Genomic DNA, 14,138 nt, shown 5'->3' with positions numbered 1-14,138 from the left:
TTACAATTGTTTGATTTTATTTATTTCATCATAGATACCAATACCAATAGACGTCCACTGCTGGACATAGGTCTCTTGTAGGGACTTCCACACGCCACGGTCTTGCGCCGCCTGGATCTAGCGGCTCCCTGCAACTCGTCTGATGTCGTCCGTCCACCTAGTGGGGGTCTTCCAACGCTGCGTCTTCCGGTGCGAGGTCGCCATTCCAGCACCTTGCGACCCCAACGTCTATTGGTTGTACGAACTGTTTATTTATTTAGAAGTCTTTATTGTACACACATCTCTATATATAAAAATGAATCGCTAAATGTGTTGCTGATCGCAAATCTCGAGGGTTCCAAACGCGCCCAGGTCTGAGAAGAGCCCACAACAAACTCAGCAGGGTATTCTTTTTATTATCACTTTAACTTATTAGAACATAACGGGAAAACCAAAAACCGTGTATTTGTGGTAACATCACAAAAAATAGTAAAGTAATAGTAGTGTAATATTATACCTGTTCTGACATGTGAAATGCAAAATCTTCAATAAATAAAAGGAAAAGGTGACTGACTGACAGACTGATCTATCAACGCACAGCTCAAACTACTGGACGGATCGGGCTGAAATTTGGCATGCAGATAGCTATTAAAACGTAGGCATCCGCTAAGAAAGGATTTTTGAAAACTCAACACCTAAGGGGGTGAAATAGGGGTTTGGAATTTGTGTAGTCCACGCTGACAAAGTCGCGAGCATAAGCTTGTAAAGAATATGACTGTGAATGGTATATAATAGTTAAAAAGTGTTATTGCTTGTACATGCTACGGAACCCTTCTTGTGCAAGTCCTACTTGTGGTTAAAGAATTTAATTCTCAAAAGAAATCAGATATACAAATTTCACTTAATGAGAAATTATAGTAACAAAACTTAAACTAACTTGCACTTGACTGGTTTTAATTTTTAATTTTCACGTGACTTAGGTATGTTGTTCATGTTTGAGGGTTATCTCTATATTATGATAACTGCAATGAAAGCAATTGATCAATATCAGATATGAGCAGTTATAAGCCTGGTGGTTAAGACGTAGTCTCCTCGGGAGGTCGGGGGTTCGACCCAGCCACGTGCCTCTGTATTATTGGAGTTATGTGCGTTTTAAACAATTCAATACCTATTAATATTTTTTTTTTTTTTTACATCAATTTATTCACAATACTGACTATTTACAAAACTAGATAAATAATATTTTGTACATAATATGTGACTTATCTAATTACTATATAAATCATGACCGCGTGGAATGGTGCCAAGAATACTGGCTGCATTTCCGCGCTGGACAGCCAGGCTGATCCGTTGCGCAAAAAATGAGCCAGCCCTTCTGTCACCAGATGAGGCTATTAATCGCGGTGAAATGTCTCGTAAAATTTTTTTGGCACTAAGACTCCATCAATAATTGCTTTAACGGTGAAGGAAAATATCGTGAGGGCATCTGTATGCCTGAGAGTTCTCCATAATATTCTCCGTCTTTGCCAGCATGGTGGACTATGGGTAAACATTCTGAGAGGAGACCCGTGCTCAGTAGTGACCCAGCGATTGTTGTTGATCATAATGATGATGATCAGATATGGCATGCCACAGATTATGATCGAAGTGATTATAATATCTATTTGTGGTATGTACCTATGTATTTATCAGGGAAAGATACACGTATTTGTTTTTTACGTGACCTTAAAGTACCGATAAATCTTATGATCGAGATATTTTATTGTTGAACTAGCTTATGCTCGCGACTTCGTCCGCGTGGACTACTCAAATTTCAAACCCCTATTTCACCCCCTTAGGGGTTGAATTTTCAAAAATCCTTTCTTAGCGGATGCCTAAGTCATAATTAGCTATCTGCATGCCAAATTCCAGCCTGTTCGATCCAGTAGTTTGAGCTGTGCGTTCATAGATCGGTCAGTCAGTCAGTCAGTCAGTCACCTTTTCCTTTTATATAATATGATTAGATAGAGTGATTTAAAATAACTTAAGGCGTGTTTAGCTAGGTTTCCTTCTCTCTCGCACATTATGACATTTTTAATGATTATTACGAAGGACTCGGTACATTTTTCACAAATGTGGCTCGGTCAAGTCCTATACAACAAAATAGGTACATTCATTTTAGACATATTTTTATTGTATTCTTCGGATCTGATCTTCTCAATAGCGCATAACCATACACGGTTTTCCACCTTCTTCGTCCACCCACCCCTCGTTCACGTCAGTACAACGTCAGGAGGTCGTTCCACACTGCGCTTGCTAGCACGTGGTCTCCACTCCAGAACACATCCACACCAGCGGCCATTGGTTCTGAACATGACTTGCCCACTGGCAATTTGCTTGCTAAAAGCTATGTCGGGCACTTCGATTCTTTTATGGATTCCCTTCATACGAATTTCGTCTCATCAGAGAGACACCCAGAATAGTTCGCTCTATAGCACGCTGAGTGAAGATGTACAGTACACGGCCGAAAGTAATGTAAATCGCCCTTTAGAATGACATTTCGGCTTTGTAGAGCGTTGTCTCTGTCACTCATACCTATGTGACGTTACCTCTACAAATCTGCTATCTCCTTCTAAAGGTCGATGTGTATTACTTTCGGGTGCGTACTGTATGTATAATTGCTGGCTGCTTATTTATTTTAGTCGCGGGATAACGATAAAATGAGAAGTCCGTAAAAATAGGTTGAGGACTGCGGGAAAAATCTAGAGATGGCATTATGTATTCAGAAAGCAACCAGTCCATTTCGCAGTTCAGTGAATCGACAAATACAACATCTTATTCGGGAAACCAACTACTCATTTAAAAGTATAACTATAATACGTAATAGGTATCAAACGGGGAATCATGAACCACCGAAAAAGTGAAATTAACATGAAATAAAAAGTAAACCAAGAAATCCCGTACCAAATTCCAATTAGACGAATTTATCTGTAGATATTATACCTTAATTAAAATAAGTAGATTCATATTTCCACACTATTAAAACATTATTCTTCAGCTGGCGCTGTTCATAGAGAGTAATGCCCATACTGACCACGCTGGGCAGGCGGGTTGGTCAGCGCAGGGCTAGGCTTTTCGCATCAGCTGAAGTGGCAATAGGCAGGCCACGTCTGCCGCAGAACCGATGGCCCTGGGGCAGATGTGTTCTGGAGTGGAGACCGCGTATCGGCAAGCGCAGTGTGGGATGACCTCCAACCCGCTGGACTGACGACCTTAAGAAGGTAGCGGGAAGTGGGTGGATGAGGAAGGCGGAGGATCGTGTGTGGTGGCGCGCTCTAGGGAAGGCCTATATCCAGCAGTGGACGCAAACAGGCTGATTGATTGATTGATTGAAAACATTATTTAAATCCGAAAGTGACTACGGTTGTCTGATAGCTTTTACGGCTTAAACGTTGATGCTTGTAGAAAGATATAGAAATTCCTGGACGCAGAACTGGAATCATCATCATCATCATCAACCAATAGACGTCCACTGCTGGACATAGGTCTCTTGTAGGGTCTTCCACACGCCACGGTCCTGCGCCGCCTGAATCCAACGGATCCGAGACATGGTCGCTAACTATGGGCCTCATAAGAAAGCTCAGTGTCACTCAGCAGGCGATGGAGAGAGCTATGCTTGGAGTTTCTCTACATGATCAAATCAGAAATAAGGAGATCCGTAGGAGAACTAGAGTAACCGACATAGCTCATGGGTTGCGAAGCTGAAGTGGCAATGGGCAGGGCACATAGTTCGTACAACCGATAGACGTTGGGGTCTCAAGGTGCTGGAATGGCGACCTCGCACCGGAAGACGCAGCGTTGGAAGACCCCCCACTAGGTGGACGGACGACATCAGACGAGTCGCAGAACTGGAATACTTTAATAAAATTCTAGAAAAAAAATTACGAATTCTAGTAGGATTTTTAGAAAGATAAGTAAATCCACGCAGATGAAGTCGCAGATAGGTACTTATTAAAACATAAAAAAAAGCAATGAAAAATGTTAATAAAGTCCCAGACACGTAATATAAGGCTTCTTAAATATATATTTTCTGCACCTTTATTACGAATATTCTGCCATTCTTTGAAGCCTTTCAAGTTATATGCTGAAAGTTCATATTGAAATCATATTTCTCGGAGCAAGATAAAGTTATAAGAGTTCATAGGGTTTATGTTCTTAATCGAGACCAATCCGCAGCTAGGTATAGTCTGCGACAGGTTGTGATGGCAATCGGAGTATGAGATGGGGGACGCCTCGCACACCCGCACGTCATCCGCGCTCGCCCGCACCGGGTTAGAGCGAGAGCTGTGCGGGTGTGCGGGGCATTCCCTCCTCGTCCCCGATTGCCATTTCAACATTATGTATAGGTACCATTCACACGCAGCGCTTTTTCATATAGTATAATTCTAAAACTTATCAGTACCTACCCTTATTATAAATGCGCGCGCCCCACAACTTTGCGTGCGGGAAACTGCGGGATGCGGCGAGTAGTTCTTACTCAATTTATCTTCGTCTGTTTGTGTGTGTGTGTGCCCACATTACTGATGGGTGCATGGGATAGAACTTGCTCTAACAGTACAAAACACACTTGCACTGTAAACGATTTGGACAACGAGTGGGGCGCGTCATCGTGGATTGAACTATCTATAGCAGCTGCAAGAAAACCTGAGAATTCTTGGCAGTATGAAGAGATACTTACATTCTCAGTCCGACCTTTAGATAAACTTAAGATAGCCTCACGGCTGTAGTCCCATTTCCTTGTCACCGGATATTGCGAAGCCAGACAGCGGAAGCAGTCCTCAGGGAGGCAGGAGAACTTAGATAATATCTTAAGGTGACGCAGTACGCTCGACCGAAATTGGCGGCGAAAATGGGTAACCTGTTTCCTTTTCACCTGACATTGTATGAGAAAGGTGAGAGGCACGATGATTTTCACCGAAATCAAGTGCGGAAGGTCCGCTAAAGGTCGATGTACATTATTTTCTGGCGCGTACTGTACAAAATTGCAAAACTAGCTTTAAATCAAAATTTAATAATAATTTAATATTAAAAAATATTAATTATAATTTGCCAACAATTATTAACGTAATATCAAACGTTGATTTGCATTATGCGCATTCGCAACTCTCTCGTATGTTCTGCCCGCATAATCCGCGCCAATTAAATGGTCGTTCTTGAAGTTAACCACAAGACGCGTCGCAATAGCATTTAGGCGTCAGTGAGGCACGATACACAAGGGAGCGGAACACACAGGCCCGCGCGGCACGCCACAACCCACGTTCGACATCTGCATTAGTGTGAGTGCTACATTCGTACACAGTACTTTCGTGGAACAATACAAGCGCAAGCTCGCACTATCATCTTAGGTCAGACGCGACTATTTAACTGCCGGGAACTATAATCAATGTTGATTGCAATAGCATGCTCTCACGCTCCTCCTTTTGACGACCTCCCTGGCGCAATGGTGAGTGCTGTGGTCTTATTAGTGGGAGGTGCCGGGTTCGATTCCTGGCAGGAGTTTGGAATTTTATAATTTCTAAATTTCTGGTCTGGTTTGGTGGGAGGCTTCGGCCGTGGCTAATTACCACCCTACCGGCAAAGCCGTGCCGCCAAGCGATTTAGCGTTCCGGTACGATGCCGTGTAGAAACCAAAGGGGTATGGGTTTTATCACCGATGAGCGTCGAAAATGTTGGCATCGAAATTGTTTCACAATACAATTACCTTGGCCAAACAATTCAATTAGGCAGAAGCAATTTCGACGAGGAAGCCAACAGAAGAATTCGGCTAGGTTGGGCAGCTTTTGGGAAATTGAGTCAGGTCTTCTCATCGTCAATTCCTCAGTGCCTCAAGACGAAAGTCTTTAACCAGTGTGTTCTTCCCGTCCTCACCTATGGTGCTGAAACGTGGACACTAACAAACGGCCTTGTCAACAAACTCAAAGTCGCTCAGCGAGCTATGGAGAGGGCTATGTTAGGAGTTTCCTTGAGGGACAAGATCCGAAATGAGGAGATCCGCAGGAGAACCAAGGTCACTGACATAGCCCAAACTATTAGCAAGCTGAAGTGGCAGTGGGCAGGTCATGCCTGTCGTAGAGGCGATGGCCGTTGGAGCCGGAAAGTCCTTGAGTGGAGACCGCGTTTAAGCAAGCGTAGTGTGGGCCGCCCTCCAGCACGATGGACCGACGATATAAAGAGGCTGGCGGGAAGTGGCTGGATGAGGAAGGCTGAGGACCGGGTGTGGTGGCGCTCTTTAGGGAAGGCCTATGTCCAACAGTGGACGTCCACAGGCTGATGATGATGATGATGATGATGATGGGTTTTATAAAAACTGCCATACCCCTTCCAGGTTAGCCCGCTATCATCTGAGACTGCATCGTCACTTACCATCAGGTGAGATTGCAGTCAAGGCTTAACTTGTATCTGAATAAAATAAAATAAAAAATTGCAATAGCATGCTCTCACGCTCGAATTGGAGCGGCCATGGAGAGCACTCTTGTAAACACTGCAGTCCAATATAATTCGAAACAGCATCGCAATCAACTGTGCGCTGCACCAATTAAACTACACGTTCAATCAAGCCTTAATCAAGCTATAGGTATAGGCCGCAACAGATCGAGATGGCAATCGGGGTATGAGGCTTGGGGACGACCCGAACACCCACACGTTACCTACGCTCGCTCGCACGGGGCTAGCGCGGTTGCTGTGCGGGTGTGCGGGGCGTCCCCTCCCTGATTGCCATCCCGACCTGTCGCGTACCTAGAGCCTATAACTTTATTAGGTTTGCAGGTAGAAAGAGCATTTTGGTTGGGCATTCCGAACCAGTGCAGTGCAGTGGTAGATTCACGATTCAAAAGCACTGGTAAAAGTTTCAAGTGCGAGTCGGACTCGCACACGAAGGGTTCCGTACCGAGGTAATCGTCATTTTAACATTTTTATGCGCAACACTGCAAGTTAATGCTCTATGTGATTTAGTAAATTAACTTCTTCATAAACAAATTTTAATTTTTTTTTGTGATGTAACCACAAATTCACGGTTTTCAGATTTTTCTTTACACGTGCTATAATAAGAACTACCTACCTGCCAAATTTCATGATCTAGGTCAATGGGGAGTAACCTATAGGTTTTCTTGACAGATACGAACTGACAGATGGACAAAGTCAAAGTCAAAGTCAAATGATTTATTCAAAATAGGTAATAAATTACGCTTATTGATGGTCTGGTATGGTGTTAGATTTGTAAGATATAGTGGTGATAATTATAACGCAAACTAAAGCTACGAGGGTTCCAAACGCGCCCAGGTCTGAGAAGAGCCCAGACAGACAACGAAGTGATCCTATAAGGGTGTCTTTTTTTCCTTTTGCGGTACGGAACCCTAAAAATCTACTTCTATGTCTATTTCAACTTTTAAAGTAAGATTACTATACCAAGTGGGATATCATAAATGAAGATGCTTTACCTGTACCTACATTCTAAAACAGTTTTTTATTTATTTTTATGCATAATACTTTTTGATTCATCGTGCAAAATGTCGATGTTGATGTACTATGGAACCCTCGGTAATCGGCGCGCGAGTCTGACTCGCACTTGGCCTTGCCTTTTGAGTTACGGAACCCTAAAAAAAACAATAAAGGTTGGCACTCGGCAACATGTTGAGGAAATAAAAGAATAGAGTAAAAGTGTTCACAACATTTTATTGCACCGTATAACATTTGTAAAACAATCCAATTAGGTACAATTACTACACTAACAGCCGCACTCAGAGTCGCTAATCGTTACTTAAGATTGAGTTAAAACGAGACAGATTTATGTGTGAGATACAGCTCTGTCTCGTTTTAACTAAACTTGAGTAACGATTAGGTAAGCGACGCTGAGTACGGCTGTAAAACTTTATATTTACAACACAATCAATCTTATGAGTAGAAGTCGCCACTCAATAGGTAATACATTAATATCTACAACTTTTAGCTGATTAGACAGTATTTGACTATTAAGGCTGAGATATTTATACACGCTGAAATCGTAAAGTTGTCGTTGTTTGATGGTATCACAATCGATTTATAAGTATAAAAAATTATTAGAGTCAATATGGCAAATTTACAATCGAGAAAAACAAAACTTGAATGAGACCTCGAACCAATAGTACCTAGATACCGCGTGCGTTCAGGCTAGTTTATACCGTATCACTATAACGCGCGAGAGCTTATATTTTTCACTTTTTTCAGCGCGGTTCGAGTGGATATACCTACCTACTAATCACATTAACGTTATGTCTAGTGAATTACTATGGTTTCTCACACTTTCGAGTTGATGTTTCTTTTTGCAATTTTATATATTTTTTAAGTTTAACTCGATGTTTCGAAATAACAACTGAGGGCAAATCATTCTGCCGAGGGAAGACAACCACTAAAATTTCAGCGTATATAATTTGAATTTAGTCTAGAGCTTTTGCTCTATAGAGTATAGATCTCAGCCTTAGCCTCCGCCTGCGGCCCAGGTGGAAGCGGGTGCGGCGTGCGGGGTGGCCAGCGTGTAGAACAAACTCTTAATATTTACAAGAAATTGTAAGAAAGACGTGCGGAAGCGACGTGTTCTAATCGAGAGTGGGTGCCGAGTGGCATGGAATGTCCATACATTGTCCATACATTCCATGCCGCAGGACGCACCCTCTCCCACCTGGGCTGCAGGGTAAGTCCTGCAACATACAAAACCTGCAACGGCAACACATGAGTAGATTGATGGAAACTTACATGATATTATATAGGTAATGTAACTGTATGAATACTTGTCAAACTGCTGCGCGTGACTGGGACCATAATTTCAACGCGTACCGGTTTCTGTACGTGATATCTATAAAGTGTGCTTTGAATTTTGCTCAGACTGTAGAAATATCACCCATCGCAACTTTTTGCAGCGAGACAGTAGTGATACAGCCGCAGAAAAGTCTCTATACAGGAGCGATTTGTCGCTGGACCGTATGTCTTTGCCCAAAATTCTGTGTCGCTATTGTCGCGATTCAGAAATACATTCAAGTCTGTATCGCTACAAAAAATTACAGTGGACAATTTCCCTTAGGCACAGTTAAAACGAGACATTAGTTTTAACTGTGTCTGTGTCTAAAATCTGAGCAAAATTCAAAGTATAAGTAGTACGCGGCAGAATGTACATCGACCTTTAGAAGGAGATAGCGGATTTGTAGAGCATTGTCTCTGTCGTTGAGACCGTCAAAACGTCATATAGGTACGAATGACAGAGACAACGCTCAACAAAGTCGAAATGTCATTCTAAAGGCCGATTTGTACTGTACCTACGCTCTATCGGCAAAAGTTTTGTGGTCCTTAATGTCTTTAAAGAAGCCGTGTTGGTATCGATTCCGTCGCGCATTCTGTGAGTGTGTTTCATTACATAGTGCAACAAGTTTTATTTTTAAGTGAGTAAACAATTATTAAAATATTCACAAAATTAACTCTGTACATAGAAACTAACAATTAATTTAGGTAGGTACTACGTCTACAACGGGAAGCACTAGGGTACTTGTAAGCACAACACAGAGTTCAAAAATAACAGAGTATGATATTAGTTTGGTTATAAAGGTTTTGAAAGTCAGAAAAACGAAATACGCATAGGTACTTACTATGCGATGCTCAAATAGGAACGTAATATCTTGGTATTAAAATTATATCTCTGGTTCAAATTTAAATTAACTTATATTATAGTTTATTTCAATATATACCAATTATATTAAAAATAACCTACCTATGAGAATAATATATAATAAATAAAAATCTATATTATGAACTATTATTTAATAATTAAATTTACTCTGATTAGTATCAGAGTATTTTGATTTATTTTTTATTTTAGATTCTCAGTTAAGATTTGAATATTGTTTCTGAACGATAGCAAGTATGGAACGATGGCAGTTTTATTAAAGCGAAGATGATAATAATTAATTTTTTACATTTATTGTTACGTATTTATAAAATGAACACACATTAAATTTCTTAATATTTTTTTTTCCATAAAAGTAATATACACGCTGAAATTTTAATGATCGTTTTCCCGAAGCGAAATGATTTTGTCGTGGTATACCAATCGATAAAAATATAAAAAATATAAGAGTCAAAAATGACAAATTTACCATCGAGAAAAACAAAAATCGAATGAGATCTCGAAACAATAGTAATACCGCGTGCGCGCAGACTAGTTTATGCCGTATCACTACGCGCGAGAGCTTATTTTGCTCTAAACTTTTTCACTTTATTGGCAGCGCGGTTCGAGTGGATGTACCTATCTACTTTCACGTTACGTCTAGGGAGTTACTATTGTTTCTCACACTTTCGAGCTGTCGATTTTTTTTAATTATTTCAAAACAAAAACATTTTTATTTTTCAGCTTAACTTAAAATTTCGATAGTACTACTGAGGGCAAATCGTTCTGCCGCGGGAAGACAACCACTAAAACTTCACCGTGTATAGGTAGGTATATATTTATTTTTTTACCTAACAATAATTTAAATCATTAAAAAATACATCAAAACTATGTAGCCCTTACCTACTAAAGGAAGTGAATCCTTATACAGCCGAAATTGATATACCTAATCAATCTATCTGTAATTTGTCGATAAATTACTTAGCAACGTTGTTATTCGTCGTAAATTGTATGGTCCTTTTAGACAAATAAAAACGTTCAAGTAATTTTGGATAGATTACGGATTAATTATTATTAATTTCGGTTGAGTTAACTAACAACTATGAATAACAATGTTAATAACAAATTGTAACATTTCATCAAAGCATGACAAATAAATAATTTTAGGAAAATGTTATGAATTGATAAAAGTTTTATGAAGTCTCTTTGACTTTTGAACATTCAACTTACGCACACACAATCTTTGCATGTTCAATTCTCATGCAAATTGAACGATATACTTGATGGTGTGTAACCTGCATTACATTATAATATTTAACTATAATTAATAGTCTTACATTTTTCTATAATCCTATACGATGAATTTCATAACTATGTATTTCTCTCGCGCATTTAGTAATTCGAAATCATTAGGCAAGTAGAAAAGTGTAAAAGTACCCTACCTCAAAGTTCTGTTTCTTTTAACGAAAGCTTTCTTACTTCAAAAGATACAAAGTCGAAGTTATGAGAGCATGAAAAATATGAAATGAAAATGCTGTCAGTCGTTGATTAAACCTTTTCCCGTTTTGAAAACTCTCTCTAACAGTAGGCATTCATATTTTCTTATTCATCAAGCTACGCACAAAGTTGGAGTTTTCATACCTTTTTTTTAAATTGCTTTATTAGCATGCCATCATTATCATCATCATGATCAGGAGCATCCTCAGGAGATGTAGACCTTACAATGCACGATTGCAAAGTCATTGCATTGTAAGGTCGTGAAGGAAAGGAAGGATTGTAAGGAAACGTGCGTTGAGTTTGTTTTGGGATTTGTGTGGTGCTGCGTGGTGGTGGTGCGTATTGCTTGCCTGGTGGCTGCTTTTTTCTGCACGTTTAGCAGTGGGAGGGCGGGCGGTGCATTTCGCATGCTGCATGTTGCACCATAAAGATTCGAACTGTTTCAGCGGATTATTGCAAATTAAGCTTTTGGTTCATTGTATATCATGGACTTCCGCAAAGTAACGCCTGCTTCTATACAACATATAAGACGTTTTGTCAGTCTCAACGACAGAGACAATGCTCTACAAATCTGCTATCTCCTTCAAAAGGTTGATGTACATTACTTTCTGTCGCGTACTGTACGTGTTCTGTAAGGTACTGACCAAAAGGAGCAAAAGGAAAAGGAAAGGAGAGGTATGTTCTATAGATCTCAGTCTAATTTAAACAAATAACTTTTTGTTTGCAAAACATGGCAATTTAATTTAATACGAAGGAACCGGTAATAATAGTCTACATTTCAAAAACAAAGCAATTACCTTGTAGACGGCAGTGCTCGTATTTCGATCACAGGAAAATTCCCTCATCGAGTGTTTTCCAATATTGCGGGGCCACGGATTTCTCGGGCGGGCAGTGGTAATGGTAGTGGTATGGTAAAATGGCGGCGGTTTACCTAAGTTTCCTTCTCTCTCGCACGTTCTAACATTTTCAATAATTATGAAACAATCAGTAAACTTTTGGTGTTAAAAGTGTATTGATTATTAAAAGTTTTATAGAACTTGGCTTTGGCATAGTTGCATGCCGTGTGTCATGACAATTATTACTGTGGCTCGGATAAGTTCTAAACAATAAAATTATGTTCATTTTAGACATGAGCGTTGTGCTTATAAGTGGGAGGTCCGGTATTCGACTCCCGGCAGGGGTAATTTGGAAATTTATAATTTCTAAACTGTTTCTGGTTTGGTCTGGTGGGAACCTAGGGCCGTGGCTAGTTACCATTCTACCGGCAAAGTTGTGCCGCACAGCGATTTAAGGTTTCGGTACGCGTTCGTTTAAAAAAAACGTTTAAAAAATTAGAGAGAAAAGTAGGGCTGAAACATACTGAACGTTTTCACCATTTTACTTTCTGTACCTACAAGTTTGATAGTAGATATATATGCCAGTTGCAAGTCTTCTTGCAAACAGCTTATGCGACATAGTCGTGACCCGACCCTAACATGCAATCATATTCCATGGATCGATACAGGAGTGGAGGAAATCACGTTAAGAACCATTAGAGCGTTTGATACTTACTGATATCTACTTGATATCCATAACTCATGGCTGTTGATATTTTCAATTTAGCTCTTCTTATTACTTAACAAGCTTATGCTCGCGACTTCACACAAATTTCAAACCCCTATTTCACCCTCTTAGGGGTTGAATTTTCAAAAATCCTTTCTTAGCGGATGCCTACGTCATAATAGCTATCTGCAATCTGCATGCCAAATTTCCGCCCCGATTCGTCCAGTTGTTTGAGCTGTGCATTGATAGATCAGTCAGTCAGGTCACCTTTTCCTTTTATTTATTTAAGTAGATTAGAATTGTTGCGACTTTGCAAAAATAGTTTTTTTTAATTTGATAGGAAGCCAACGGAAAGAAATATTTATTTATTTATTTATTAAGTAATGCTTGCAACTTCGTCCGCGTGAATAATTTTTTTTAGATCCCGTGGGAACTCTTTGATTTTTTGGAATAAAAAGTAGTCTATGTCACAGTCAAGGCCTTTAAAAAAGCATATTACACAATTGAAGATTATCTAAATGATAAAAGAGCGTGGATTTGACCTGCAGCTCGTTCCAGCAACGCACAAGACTGCAAATACTATTTTATACATGGCATAATCTTGTACCTATATCAAATATTTGAAAAGAGCAACCGCCGAGTTTCTTGCTGGTTCTTCCCGGCAGGAAAGGCATTCCGAACCAGGGGTAGATGCATCCGACTATTCGTAAGCACTTATAAAAGTTATTACGAATAAAAAAGATTTTCATTTTTATTTTCATTTTAACTATATCTATGCAAAAAAGTACACCAATCAATTGCTTGCTGATAAACTAATAAACAAACACATTTTCGCATAAAAAATAGGTTAGCATTAGATTTTTTATAACTGCAATTAATAGGTATATGGTTCTAGGTCAATTAGATAAAGAAACAGAACATTGGCTGTATTTTATAAACAGACAAAACTATTAAAGCTTTTCTATAAAAGTTCACAGTGAGCTTAATGGTTATTATTATAATTTTATTAACTGACAAAGAAATATAACACTTATAAAATAAACATTTACAAAACAAGTTTGCTTATTCCATTTATCCGCCCTAAAAAGCCACCAACTTCAGGCCAGCTGCAAGTCAAGAGTGAATCGGTATCTTCTAGGCAAGCTTAGGCTGCATCATCAATTGCCAGCATGTCTGATAGCAGCCAAACGCTGGTCAAAGTAGGTACACTATTTAGATCTTAGCTTCAGTTTGGGTTGACTGCATAGATTTTCCGACTTAAAATTGCTTATAAGGTTTCCATAGCTAGGTACGTTATAAATGACTCGCTACCCTAGTTATGGAACACGCAATTTTAATTTGAGATTTACCTAAACTTAAGAAATAATTAATACATTAAACATGACTTTTTTACAATTAAAAGACTATGTGTATTTCGCTATAGCTCTAGGTATTAATTAATTAGATATTACTA

The 14,138-nt window shown here is 39.6% G+C and overlaps 1 protein-coding gene across 1 annotated transcript in view; it reads left to right on the top strand.

Annotated features, from left to right (window-relative positions):
• Positions 1-14,138, top strand: part of LOC117985277 (terpene synthase-like) — a 383,491-nt gene that overhangs the window by 333,207 nt on the left and 36,146 nt on the right. The gene's annotated exons all lie outside the window — the stretch shown is intronic.

This window comes from Maniola hyperantus, chromosome 9 (genome assembly GCF_902806685.2).
Source record: "Maniola hyperantus chromosome 9, iAphHyp1.2, whole genome shotgun sequence".
In the NCBI taxonomy this organism is placed as follows: domain Eukaryota; kingdom Metazoa; phylum Arthropoda; class Insecta; order Lepidoptera; family Nymphalidae; genus Maniola; species Maniola hyperantus.
This window is presented reverse-complemented; position numbering and strand designations above follow the sequence as displayed.